Source organism: Elephantulus edwardii, unplaced genomic scaffold (genome assembly GCF_000299155.1).
Source record: "Elephantulus edwardii isolate Elephantulus edwardi_28Jun2011 unplaced genomic scaffold, EleEdw1.0 scaffold00016, whole genome shotgun sequence".
In the NCBI taxonomy this organism is placed as follows: Eukaryota; Metazoa; Chordata; class Mammalia; order Macroscelidea; family Macroscelididae; genus Elephantulus; species Elephantulus edwardii.
In genome coordinates, this window is record NW_006399766.1 from 21339417 (window position 1) to 21354177 (window position 14761).

At 40.5% G+C, this 14761-nt stretch overlaps 3 pseudogenes; 1 reads left to right on the top strand and 2 right to left on the bottom strand.

Annotated features, from left to right (window-relative positions):
- Positions 1 to 322: 322 nt before the first annotated feature.
- On the bottom strand, positions 323 to 640 carry LOC102852560 (annotated as a pseudogene).
- A 1079-nt stretch (positions 641 to 1719) lies between these two features.
- On the bottom strand, positions 1720 to 2727 carry LOC102852965 (annotated as a pseudogene).
- On the top strand, positions 2720 to 8081 carry LOC102869249 (annotated as a pseudogene).
- Positions 8082 to 14761: the final 6680 nt, after the last annotated feature.

The following is a 14761-nucleotide window of genomic DNA, read 5'->3' on the forward strand; positions in this document are numbered from 1 at the left end:
GTCATTTTTGCCTCCAACAAGCATTTTAGCTGAACTTTCTCAAAGAAATATCTGTCTGTTCTTTTGGCAGTCCATGAGATATCCAGTACTCTTCTCCAATACCACAGTTCAAAGGCATTACTTCTTTTGTCATTCTTATTCTGGTACCTAGGGTGTTGACTGGATCCAAGAGAGATGAAGGCGTTTACAGTTTCAATCTTTTCTCCATCTATCATGATGATGCTATCATTCCAGTGATGAGAATTTTTGTTTGCTTGATTTTTTTTTTTTGTTGGTTACAATTTATTACATCAGATGGGCTTTGGGGGACAGTGGGGCACACTCAGTTCTTCTTGACAGCCACCTTCCTCATGGCGGCCAGGACATTGCTGAGTTCTTCTCGCTTCCTCTTGGCGCGGATGTGTGTCCCCACCCTTTTCTTGATGAACTTGAGGGCCCGCTTGTCCTTGGAGACCTTGAGCAGCTCCATGGCGCGTCACTCGTAGGGCGCGAAACCACACACCTCCAGGATCATGTCCCGCACGAACGTGGTGTGCTTGGTGAGGCGCCCGCGGCGGCGGCTGTGCCTCGGCTTGCTCACGTTCTTGGTGACTTTGTGGCCCTTGTTGAGGCCCACGGCCATAGGGTAGCGCACAGCCATGACTGCTACACGTCTATGGCTGCCGCCTGTTTGCTTGATTTTGAGATGTAATCCACACTGAAGGCTGTAGTCTTTGATATGCAGCAAGAAATTCAAATCCTTCTCACTTTAAGCAAGCAAGGCTGTGTATCCACTTAATGCAGGTTATACATATGATTCTCTGATCCTGATGCCACATTCTTCTTCATAGAGTCCAGCTTCTTGAATTATTGGCCCAGCATACAGATTGAATAGGTATGCAGAGGAGAACTGACACATACCTTTCTTAATTTTAACCACATAGTATTCCCTTGCTCTGTTTACACAACAACCTCTTTGTCTAGTTATAGGTTTCACAAGAGCATGATTAAGTGCTGTGGGATTTGCCATTTTTCTCAATGTTAGCCATTCTTGGTTATGGTCCACACAGTCACATGCCTTTGCTTAGTCATTAAAACACAAATAGACATTCTTCTGGTATTCTCTACTTTCAGCCAGTCATCCTGCCATCATCAACAATACTTTTGGTGCCACAGTCTCTTCTAAATCCAGCTTGAACTTCAGGCAGTTATCTGCCAATGTACTTTTATAGCCATTTGGGGGTCACTGGGCTATTAAGGATATTATTTGATATTTTCCACATTCTGTTGGATCACCATTCTTGGTATGAGAATATGGGTCTCTTCCAGTCATTCAGCCAGGCAACTGTCCTCCAACTGTTCTGGCTTAGATGGGTGAGCATGTCCAGGACTGCATCTATGTATCAAGTGGTATGACATCGGTAACTGGGGTGAGAGGGTTTCTTTTGTGCCAATGCCTTCAGTACAGTGTTTTTTTGTTTGTTTTTTTTTTGTTGTTGTTGTTGTTTCGGTTTGTTTTTTTTTTTCAAATTAAAGGGAAGATTTATTGGCTGTCTCTGTTACACAGACAAGTGGTAACCTCTCAAATCCGGATATTGAGGCTTTGAGTCCCTGGTGTACCAAAGGACCAACATCAAGTGCACGGTTTGACCACCAGTGCACAACAGGCGCAAACTCGCTGGTTCTCATTTCTGTGATTCATCCCATAGTTCCAGGAAATGTTTTGGTTTGATTGTTCTTTCAGAGCATCTTCCACTTTTCAAACTCCTTGTAGATGGTACTCCCCAGCTGTGCAAGGGACATGCTGATCACAACTCCCATGTTCTGAAGGGCAGAGATCTTCTCCTTCATGCCTCCCTTCCCCCCAGCGATGATTGCCCCTGCGTGACCCATTCTCCTGCCGGGTGGCGCGGTTAAGCCAGCTATAAAGGACACACCACAGGCTTGGCATTTGGACCTGAATTATGTTGTTTCAAATATTCTGCAGCATCTTCTGCATTCCCACCAATCTCGCCAATCAATTTGATACCTTCTGTGGCTGGATCACTCAGAAATACATCAAGGCAGTCAATAAAATTTGTTTCATTAAAAGGATCACCTCCAATGCCAATACACAAGGACTGCGCCAATCCAACTTGTGTCATTTGGTGAACTGCTTCATAAGTCAGGGTACCAGATCTGGACACAATACCAATTCTTCCGTTTTTGTGAATATGACCAGGCTTGATACCAATTTTGCATTTTCTCCAGGGTTGATGACTCCAGGGCAGTTGTGCCCGATGAGCCTGGTCTTTCCCTGGCGCAGCAGCGCGTGCTTGACCCTCACCATGTCCTGCTCCGGGATGCCTTTGGTGATGCACACCACCAAGGGCTTTTCTGCCTCCATAGCTTTATTAATTGCAGCAGCAGCGAAAGGAGGTGGAACATAAATGACAGATGCTGTTGCTCCCATCTGTTCTTTGGCCTCCTTCACAGTATTGAAGACTGTTAAGTCCAAATGCATCTTGCCTCCCTTCCCCAGAGTTGTTCCTCCAACTAGGTGGGTGCCATACTCTAATGCCTTTTGGCTGTGAAAGGTGCCCTGCTTACCAGTGAAACCCTGGCAGATAACTTTGTATTTTTATTGATGTAGAGGTTTCTACTAGAAAATGTATAGGAACAGTGTCGAAGTCCATTCTGCTGCACGAGGAAATAGCGTGTCAGGAGGCGGCAGGCAGCAAGGCCACTACTTTCAGAGGCCATGGCGGCGGCGGCCGGCTTCAGTACAGTTTTAACTTCTTCCATCGTCATCAGCATTGATGATCGAGCTGACTCATCACCTTCACCATGACATTACTCTGCCATTCCAGTTGTGGGCCTCAGCTGGAATGCTCCAACATCCACTGAGCATCCTATTCTGCCAACTCTGTCTTGGGCCTCAGATGGGTCCTACACCATGATATTTACATGCCTGAAATGAGCCAGTCTGTTGTATTCAGAGGATGCTTTGCATATTTCTAATTACTTTATAGCTTAGGTGTGTATACGCTTGCTTGTTTATCATTTGCTGTGATTACTTCAGCATTTATTTGTCAGCTTGCTGTAATCTTGGAAGCTATGTCACCATTGGAGGAAGACTTATCAACAAACTGCGCTATACAGATGACACCATTGGAAAAAGACTCATCAATAAACTGAATTATGCAGATAAAAGTGAAATTCTCACCACTGGGCCTATAAGCAACATCATGATAAATGGAGGAAAGATAAAAAAATGCCAGTGATTTCATCTTACTTATATCCACAATCAGACATTCCTCTAGGTCGTATAGCCCTGGTGTACAAGTTGCCGTCCCGCGGTCGCTTGTGGTTGCTGTGAGGCTGAACACTGTGACACGGATGTGTCAAATGCGTTAATGGTTGGCTACCCAATGCGGACTGAGAGTGGGGTGGAGCTCCCTGATTAAACAAGCATGGAAGGAGGAGTGGCGTCCACTTCCATAATAGCTTGCCTCCGGAAACCCTATGAACTTGGAGAGAGGATGAAAGGCACCCAAGCGTCAAGGACCCTCCTTCATAGGGTCGCTATGAGTTGCCTGTGACTTGATGGCACTTAACAACAACAACAACATATTCACAATCAACAGTCTTGGTAACAGCACTGGGGGGTGGGGAATTAGCATTGGGAAATTCTGCTGTCAGAGACCTGTCCAAAGTGCTCGATAGGAAGGATGTCAGGCTCAAGACTACAGTGTGCTTGATCCAAGCCATGATTTTTTCCAGTTACTGGCTGTGCATCTGAGTGTTGGCCAGTGAATAAATACAGCAGAGAAAGAATCAATTCCTTTGAGTTGTGATGTTGGAGGAGGACACTAAATATCTCATGGACTACCAAGAGAATAAAGAAATATGTCCTAGAGAGAGTGTAGCCAGGCTGTTCCTTAGAGGGAAAAATAGTGACGCTCTGTTTCACATAATTGGGGCATGTTCTTAGGAGGAGCCAGTCCCCGGAGAAAGACATTATGCTCCAAAAAGTGTAAGGTCAGCAAAGGAGGAGAAGACCCTCAGTAAGATGGATTGACATAGTAATTCTAACAACGGACTCTAGTGTGGCTGAAATGATAAGGATGTTACAGGATACAACAGAGTTCAGATCTGATTTCCATAGGGTCACAATGAGTCCTACTCACTTTGACAGCACTCAACAGCAACAACAATGCATTGAGTAATATGCTGTCTGTAAAAGACCTCTCAAGGTTTTAAGGAGCAATGATGTCAGTTTAAAGACTAAGGTGCATCTGAGCCAAGTCATGGTCTTTTCCATTATTATGCATCTAAAAGCTAGACAATGGCTAAGGGTAACAGAAGACAAATTGATGTCTCTTGAGTTGTGGTGTTAGAGAAGAGTACTGAACATCTCATTGATGGCCAAGAGAATAAACAATATGTCTTGAAGAAAGTGTATGAAGGGTGCTGCTCCCTGTAGCCAAGGATGGTGAAGCTTAATTTTACATATTCTGGGCATGCTGTAAGGGGCAGGGTTTTGGAGAACATCATGCTTAGAAAATTGGAAGAGTCAGTGAAAGAGAGGAAAACCCTCAGTGAGATGGATTGACACAGTGACTGTAACAATGGATTCAAGTATCTCAAAGATGAGGAGGATGGCAAAGGACTGGGTAAGGTTCAAATCCATTGTTCTATGAGTTGTATCATTCTATCATTGATCTATGAGTTGTAGATGGCCAGAGGGCACCTAACAACAACTACATTTTTAGAAATAAGGAAGTCAATTCATAGAAAGCTTCATCATTTTACTTAAAGGAGTAGGACTGGTATTCAGTGAGTCAGTCTTCAATTTCTGGCATTCTAGTTATACAGACTAGACTGGAAGCACTGGTGGCTGAGTGGTAAGGAGTTGTGCTGCTAATCCAAACACAGAAGGGTTGAATCCATCACGTGCTCCAGGGGAAAAAGATGGGTAATTTCCTCTTGTGTGATTTACTGCCTCTCAAAATCTGGTGGCAGGTCAGCTCTGATTCAATTCCAGTTCAACAGCATATATACAAAACCAGTTCTAGATATTATACTCTTAATCACTTGCCCAAATGAATGTATTTGTTCTTTTATGCATTAATTTGATGAATTCACACCATGTGCCAAGTCTTGAAAACAGAACAAGGAACAAAGAAATATGGCCTTTTTCCCCCCTCAAAATACTTGTGTGTCTCTGGATTTTAGAGAGATCTTTGGAATAAGTTCCATTAGAAAAGTAAAGATGGCCATAATTTCCTCTGTATGAAAGACAGCGATGGGGTGGAACTACTTCAGATTTGGATCTAAGTAGACTATTGTAAAGAGACTACATGAGACATGAATAAGATGAAAGGGACAGCCATGTAGAAGAGTTTTAAAGATTAATTTTAATGTTAGATGAGAAAATAATAGCTCAACTACTGATAGAAATGTAGGTTATTTTAATCCATCCTGAGGTACCTATAAGACAGAAGTCATTAAATGGCAATTAAAACAATAACAGAAGCAAGGTTGATTTTAGAGAGAGAATTAGAAAGTGAGTATAGTAAGAATATAGAACATATTGTTGTTGTTGTGTACCATCGAGTCAGAATCAACCCATAGCTGGGTTTTCAGAGTTAGTACTTGCATGGGAGGAGATAGTCCAACCTTCTCCCATGGAACAACTGGTGGATTTGAACTACATGCCTTTGAGAATACAGTGCAACTTCTTACCATTAGACCACCAGAGCTCCCTACAGAATATAGAAAAGAAGAAGTATATGAGAAGATGATGTTAGAGATGTCAATAGTTGCAATTATTTAGAAGAAGTTTGGATTGTATTTTTAGAGAAAAGGGAACCCACAGTAGAGTTTTGTTGCTTATAGGAGAAAGAACTTTAGAGAGTTAAAAGTGCAAACAGAAGACCATTAGGAGAATATTGCAGTTGTTTCATTAAGAAATGATGAAGTTACAAGAGATGGTAAAAAGTAAATTGAAATGTTTCAATGATTCATCACTGTTCTTTAGCATTGTGTAATATTCCATTGTGTGTATGTAACATAGTTCAGATCTCTTTCCTTTCTATATAAAGTTGATGATTTGTTTTTCCATCTTTTTAAAGAATGATAAAATCTGAGTAGGGATTACAATTTATCTGTAGATTATTTCTTATGCTGAGTGAAATTTGTCGTTGTTAAAAGCCATCAAGTTGATAAAAACCAATAGCAACCCTGCCCTTTCCTGTGTCATTTCCATAATCTCAACCACTGAGGTAATTTCTATTATTGGCACTCTGTTTTCCAAGCACATTTCCCCCCCCCAAAAAAGTAGCATCTCTTGATGTGAACTACAATATGTTAAATTAGTCTGTCATGAAAAGACAAATATTGAACGACACCACTGCTGTAAGACATCAAGAAAATGTTTAGACACAGAGGGAAATAAGATAGTCTTTGAAGCTTACCAGAAGCAAGAAGGTTGTTGGTGGTGCATGTCATTGGGTCAGAACTGGCCCACAGCTAACCCTCCAAGCAGGTTTCCAAAGGTAGTAAATCACATGGGAAGAGATTGCCTATTGTTCTCCCATGAAGTAGTTGGTGGATTAGAACTATGTGGTTTGGGATTGCAGTGCAGCTTCCAAATACTAGGCCACCAGAAAAGAGGGTAAATTACTACTTTGGAGGCATTGTTGCTAAGTGCTTTTTAGTTATAACCTACAAATAGCTAGCCTTCTGTGTTTTCAGAGGCTATATATATTACATGGGAGGAGACGGCGCATCTTTCTACCATAAAGCAGCTGGTTCATTCAAGCCACGTGCCTTTGAGTTGGCAGCACAACTCCTTACCTCTAGGTCACTAGAATTCCCTATGCAGGGGATAGTGACATATTAACTTAGGTGAAGAGATATGTAATATACAATAATGGGAAGTTCCGTGCAGAGTGATCGCAGCAAAGGAAGACACAAGGAGGAGCACAAGATTTAAAGACAGCAAAAGTAAATATCATTACATATTTTCAACAGTAATCATAATTACAAAGGCTTGATAGAGGATATTTCTGTACATGTATTCTATGTGCCGCAAATATTGATGGCTATAATAGAGCATGTTGTTGTCGTTAGGTGCCATCGAGTTGAGTACAACTCATAGCGACCCTATGAACAAAAGATCTGAACCCTGTTCTATCCAGTGCCATCCTCACAGTTCCTGACCCACAAGAGCCCATTGCTCAACCATTACATTGATCCCTGTACAGATTGGAAAATTACAGTGAGTTGGATATGGTGAAATGAATGTGAGAGTCATTATCTGCCTTATTAAAGGAGAACACCTCTGGATCTGAAAACCCTGATGATATAGAGATGCTGCAGCAACTTTGTAAGACAAGCTGAGAAATGCAGGTGAGGTTCATGGACCTGCTGGTGGGGTGGAGAATGAAGGTAGAATGGTTGAATTAATGCAAGTGAATGAGGATTTCTATAATGCCCTCCTTGGATTGGGGAGGTTTACTTGAAACCAACAGAGGCTTTTGGAGCAAAATACAAACAAGGAGGAAGCCTACCAAGATTATCAGTGAACCTTCTGCACCATCCTCTGATCTCCTGACCCTAAGCCCCAGCCCTCCGCCTCCTAGGGCCGCTCTGGGAGAACTCAACACCATGAATGCTTGGCTTTCAGATTTAAATTTTAGATCTCCAATTCTTAATACTAGGAACCCTAACCATCATCCACAAGTAGACTTAGTAGCCTCAGAAAACATAGAATTGCTCCTGTCTCCCCTGAGGCCCAGCCAAAACCACATCTCCAGCAATACATATGACAACTCTGGAGAAGATTCATACTCGGTATTGCTACAGCTGAGCATCCCAGTGACACGTTCAAACCAGAAGCCACAAACGTTGCCTAGCAGTCATCCAGCAATGACAAAGAATGATCTTCAGCTGCCCAATGCTACAAGATAATGGAGTTTGATCCTTTAGCTCCTGCTAGCACTGCAGATGCAGTCTATGAAGAAATTGGTCCTCGTCACAAAAGAACTCCAAATCATACTCACTGTCGAGGAAAAAGTAGACTAGCAGCTCAGGCCAACCAGGAATGCCAACACTAAAGGCTGGCATCTGTCCAGCTCTGAAGCCTGGAAGATAGAGGAGACCTGGTCTGGACTGAAACATTCCTCCTCTGCAATAAGAAAGTGTAAGTAGAATTATAATAGGTCCAGGGTAACATTTATGGTTCTGGACAAGTACTCAATGTTTACCTGAAAAGAACTTGTTTGTAATATAGACTCACTTAAAACTTCAGCAGAAAAGAAATTTATTCTACTTCAGCCATCCAGCTTAATTTCAAGGGTCTTGAGTTTTACACAAGTCATCCATCCAACAGTTGTGATATAAAAGTAAATGAAGATTATTACAAAATAATTGAGACTAGATGCAAACATAAAATGTGAAAAACCAATGGTGTTATTCAGGAAGAACACACAGTACCTTCTTTTACTAAAGCTGAATGTTATAATCAGTTTGTACTTCTTGTTAAATACTGTTGTTTTTATTTGCCGTCAAGTTGTCTGCAACTTAAAAAGACCCAGTGTACAACAGCCCTAAACCCTGCTCTATCCTGTGCCAACCTTATTGTCTCTGACACACCTACCCCCATTACCCCAGTCACTGAGTTAATCCATTTCATAGAGGGTCTTCCTCTCCTGTGCTCCCACTCCACGTTCCCAAACATGACGTCCCTCTCCAAGGATTGGTCCCTCCTTGTAACATGTCCAAAGCAGGTCAGACAAAGCTTCAGAATCCTTGCCTCCAAGGAGCAGCCTGGTTTTAACCCTGTCCAAGGATGAACTTGTTTGTTCTCCTAGCAGTCCATGGTGTATTCAATACTCTGCTCTAGCACCACAGCTCCAAGGCATCAACTTTCCTGCTTTCATCTCTAGTCACTGTCCAGCTTCCTGATGCATAGCATGTAATTGCAAAGACTATGGCTTGGATCAGGCGCAACTTAGATAAATATGACTCTTGTTTAAAATCAGGAATTGTAAAAGCCATGATGAGTGTAAGGATCACTGGACACTGCATCAAGTTACAGTTAAACGTCGTTCTCTATAATGTTAATTTTTTTTACAATAATTTAACATTTCTATTTAGAACCACAACTTCACTGGAAAACAGAATAAATTGATTAATAGTTTATACACATAAATTACTATTAAAATTTTTAAAAAGTGAACCAAATACATTTTGAGCTAGTTAAGAGCAGGATCTAACTTGAATTCAGACTATTCTTGCCCCGCCCCCATAGCTGCAAAATAATTTATTGTGGAAAAAAAATCACAGAATCAGCACACAAATTCTGGTGGAGGAGTATGGGGAAACAACCACTATACAGACAAGTAGGTGATCCACTCTCCGTTCAAGGTGGATAATCAAAGTTCAAGCAGCCGTCGAAGAATCTAGAAGAACACCTACATAAGTAGTGAGCTGGAGCATGGAGGATGTCCCACAGGGGCTAGCACAAGCAGGACTTGACTCAGATTGCTCCAAACATGGCTTTTTCACTTCTGAAATATTTAGGCCTGGAGTGGAATGTTTCCCATCAGATGAAAAATCAAATTAGTTACATGTTGATCCATGTTAAAAAATGTAAAATCATAATTAAAAAATATGTAGAAATGTACTAATCATAGGGCACACTATTGCTCCTAAACCATCAGATAACGTAGTTCTCAACGCTGTCCCGACTGCAGCTGCAAGAGAGTTTAAGCTGACTGGAGCTTGCGTTTTGGTATGTATGGACTCAGGGCAAGAGTCTCTAATTCTTAATGTGGGGGCAATACAAGTTGTCCATTTCTTTTGCCGCTTCAAGCTGCAGGCCTGTATTTGTTCACGTATTAAAACACCATGGAACTGAAGAGTGGAAGGTTCACAGCCAAGCAGAATTCTGCTGGTACCATTAAGAGGAGCCTGTGACCACTAGGGTCAAGCTTCTGACATACTTGAAGGAGTTAAAAGTTTTTCACTTGTCACTACTCTAATTCTAAATGTTTGCACTTATTGTCACTCAAAGAAGGAAACCAAGAAAGCAAACCGAGGTACATGGGAAATGAACCTAACTAAAGACACAAAAGACCTATACAAAGAAAACTACAGAACACTTCTGTCAGAAACAAGGAAAGACCTAAATGGGAAAATGTTCCCTGTTCATGGAAGACTCAATATGGTGAAAATGAAAATCCTACCAAGAGCAATCTACATGTTCAACGCAATCCCAATACAGATTCCAAATTCCTTTTTCAAGGAGATAAAAAAACTGTTAAGTTTATCCAAAGAGGAAAGAGACTCCAAATAAGAAAAGCAATTCTTGAAAATAAAGTGAGAGGCATACCACTCCCTGACCTAAGAACCTATTAGGCCGTGGTAATAACCAAAACAACATGGTACCGGTAAAATGGCAGGCACATAGACCAATGGAACAGAATTGAGAACCCAGATATGGACCCAGCTATCTATGGTCAACTGATATTCCACAAGGAAATAAAACCTATCAAATGGGGAAATGACAACCTCTTCAACAAATGGTGCTGGCAAAACCCATAGACAATGGAATCAGGATCCGTATCTCATACCATACATAAAAATCAATTCAAGGTGGATCAGAGACCTCGGAGTAAAGCCCCAAACCATAAAGCTCATAAGGCCTAGTCTATGGTATAAAGAGACTGACAAATACAGCCTGAAATGCATAATCTGAAGAGGATAAAATTGAGTAATGGGACCTTCTAAAGATTAAATCCCTGTGCACATTAAAAACTTTTTCCAATAGAGTGAAAATAAAACCTACCAACTGGAAAAATATATTTGTCAATACCATCTAAGTGTCTCATAACAATAGTACAGAATACTCCAGGGCCTCTAGAAGAGAAAGAATGATAACTTAATTATAAAATGGGCAAAAGACATGGCAAAGACATTCATTCAGATGCCCAACAGATACATAACGGTAAGCTCACAGTCACTGGAAATAAAAGAGATGCAAATTAAAACTACAATGAGATACCATCTCACCCCTGTAGCAGTGCCAACGTTTAGCAAGGCAGCAAGCAATAAATGTTGGAGATGATATGGAGAGGTGGGAACTCTTGGTGGAACTGTAAAATGGTACAACCACTCTAGAAGACAGCTGGCATTTCCTCAAAAAGTTGAACAAAGAAACTCCATATAAGCCTGCTATTCTACTACTAGGAAATTAGAACTGAGACACAAATAGAGATTTTTTTAATATACCAATGTTAATAGAAGCATTATTCACCATCACAAGAACATGGAAAGAGCCCAAATGTCCAAAAACCAAATGGATTGGGAAATTGTGGTAAGTTCACACAACAGAATACTATGCAGCATTCAGGAGCAATGATTTCAAAAAACAACTTGGGAGAGGCTGTAGAGCATTACTGTGAGTGAAATAACTCAGTCTCATAAGTACAAATACTGTATAAAACTATTATCGTAACATAGAGGGATAACTAGTAAAACATGTATGGGGACCCAAGGTGGGGAAAGGGGGGAGCAGAGGGGTGAGGATGGGTAGGGGCAAAATTGCAGGGCTGTACAATTTGGTGGGTAGAGGGAGGGGGTAAAGGAAACAGGAAAGATCCAGCAGGGACCTGAAAAGACAGGGTAATGGTGGGCATAGTGCAATGGTGATTAACTTTATAAAACATAAAGAATGGGAATGATTGTATGAAACACAGTGTGAACAAAGAATAGTGTGAAACATAATGTATACTAACTTTGTAAGCAAACCAAAATAATTTTTTTAAAAAGAAAGCTTGTTTTTATACTTGCTTGCACTAAGAAAATTCATCTTTCAATTGTGTTAGGGGCAGGAGGAGAATGTGAAAGAGGCAAGAGAAGAAAAAGAAGATAAACTAAAACAGAAATGTATTTCAGATTCTAGAGCTCTAAAGCCTATCCTTCAAGTGGGTTGCTGCAGTTTGGGGGATTAAGCAGTATAAGGCCTCTAGATTTGGGAGAGTAAGTGTACATTATTACGGACTAAGAGATCAAATGAAGCTAGAAAACTTTCTCATTATACCCTAGCATTTAACAGAATCTGAGTTACTTTTAGAATGAGACACCGACTATCAAATGTTACGCTCTTAAATTTCAATTGTTAAGTTTAAAACTGGCTTGCTCTGCCTCACTTAAACCAGCCTCCCCCAATCCCCTCAAAAATTATCAACATCATTGAATTCCATTTACACTTTATTTTCTTCTCCTCCTTTAATAGACAGTGATTTAGCAGAGTTCTGCCATCTCCTTTTCATTCCAAATGGGGCAATGCATAAGGGAAGCATATGTCTCCTGTGTGTCCTGCCAGCCTAGTGTGCTGTGTAAGCCTGATAAATATCCAATCTCTCTAATGACCTAAGACTTTCTCCTGGATGTCCTTAGGCTTTTCTCTGGAGTGTAAAGACTGCTTTACTCTGGGAAGTAGTAACTATAATGGTCTGGCCAATTAGTATAAGTATTAGCTGTGACTAGGTCCAAATGATGAAATTGTGGTTTTAAGCATTTTGGATGCAAGGCAAAATATATCTAGAAACCTCTTTGAAGATTAAAGCAAATCACAGCCAATATTTCATCAAACTCCTATTAGCAATGCTTGCCAAGACTCACAGGCTCACTCTTGCTCAACCTTCTTTCTCCTTCACTTGCTTTACCTTGTCAAAACCTGCTCTGTGGAAAAAAAGGAAACTAATTTACACAAGTATAAATGACTAATAAAAGTTCAGGTATTTACTTTCTCTGAGATTCTAATTTTAAAAGGAAAACAAGTAAACCCTGAGCCAAAAGGATAAAATTTTAGTTATGGAATTCAGCCATCAATGAAACCAGCAGGACAAATAAAGCAAATGCAGACTTGTGAAAAGAACTCTCAAAATATGGTTTTATTTACTTACTTCTTATTTGGTTGGAGTTACCCATTATATTAGGTGTTAGCTGCTCTGTTCAAACTAAAGGTGGTTATGGACACATCTCCATATTTAAGTTCTATTATTTATTCATTTATATATATAAAAACACAAAGAAAATACCAGTAATGATTAATCATGTCCATATGTATAAATGTACACACCAAACTCATATTTATTACATGATAGTGTCTATAGGGAAAACAAAAGCACATAATACATATGCTTACTCACATATTACTTGAGGATTAAGTATATAAATATAATCAAAACACAAGGCAGAATAATGATACTCTCAAAAGAAATAGAAGTATGATGTTTGTGGATTTTCTTCTGTTTTTCCACAAAAATGTATGAAGTGTTTATCATAGGTCAAGCACTATTTTTAGATGCTGGAGATACAACAGTAGGAAAAACACTAATTCCTTGCCCTCAAAGAATATAGTTACTTGTAGGGGAGAAAGAAATCAAGCATGGCAGGAAATTATTGTTGTTATGTGCAATCATATCAGAGCCAACTCAGAGCTGATTCCCCAGAGGGTTTTTAGAGGCTGTAAATCTCCCTTGGAGCGGCTGGTGGAATCAAACTGCCTGCCTCTGGATAGGCAGCACAACTTCTATTACTAGGCCACCTGAGTTGCCTAAATTAGAGTGATTTCAGGCCCTGATACTATTTTATATAATGATAAGTAAAATAAAAATAAAATGGTACAATGCAAATAAGATGATTGGAAATTGCTCTGTGGAGTAAGGATAGGCAATCTTCTCCTATGCAATTTACAGCCTCTGAAAACCACCTAGAGAGTCCAACTTGACAGCACACAACAACAATTTAAGTTAAGGTAGTTTAGACCTTTCTAAAAAGTGGCACCTGAACCAAACGAGGGAGCTTTCTACGTCTAGGTCTAACACACAAGGACAATTCCATTAAAAGAAATAGATTTAGAAGAAAAAAAGAAGTTTGGGGTTAGACTTTTACTAGTAATAATCAGGAAAAGAAAATATGTTCTTTAGAATTGTTGTTGTTGTGTGCAAAATTTCCTATGGTATTAGTTATAATACCTGCTGCCCTGGATGTGCTCACCAAGTTGTACCAAGAAATCTGGAGAACAACCACTTGGCCAACTGACTGGAAGAGATCTATATTTGTTCCCATTCCAAAGAAAGGTGACCCAACTGAGTGTGGAAACTACAGAACAGTGTCATTGATTTCACATGCAAGCAAGATTCTACTGAAGATTATCCAAAAATAACTGGAACAGCACATCAGCAGAGAACTGCCAGAAGTCCAGGCTGGGTTTAGAAGGGGTCGTGGTACTAGGGATATTGTAGCTGACGTTAGATGGATTTTAGCTGAAAGCAGGGAATATGGATTGAAGCTCAATGTCAAGAAGACAAAGATTCTCACCACTGGACCAATTGGCAGCATCAGGATGGATGGTGAAGAGATTGAGATAGTCGGCTTAGCTCCATGGTCAACATTCTTTGCACCAGTAGCCAGGAAATAAAAAAACGTATTGCGATGGGCAAGTCTGCTGTTAGGGACTTCTCCAGGGTACTGAAGAACAATGGTGTCAGTCTGGAGACTAAGGTGCGTTTGATACAGGCTATGGTCTTTGCAATCACTTGTTATGCATCAGAGAGTTGGACAATGACTAAGGAGGATAGAAGGAGAATTGATGCCTTTGAGCTGTGGTGCTGGACAAGAGTATTGAATGTACCATGGACTGCTAAGAAAACAGATTCATCCTGGAGAGGGTTAAACCAAACTGCTCCTTGGAGGCAAGGATTCTGAGGCTTCGTCTGACATA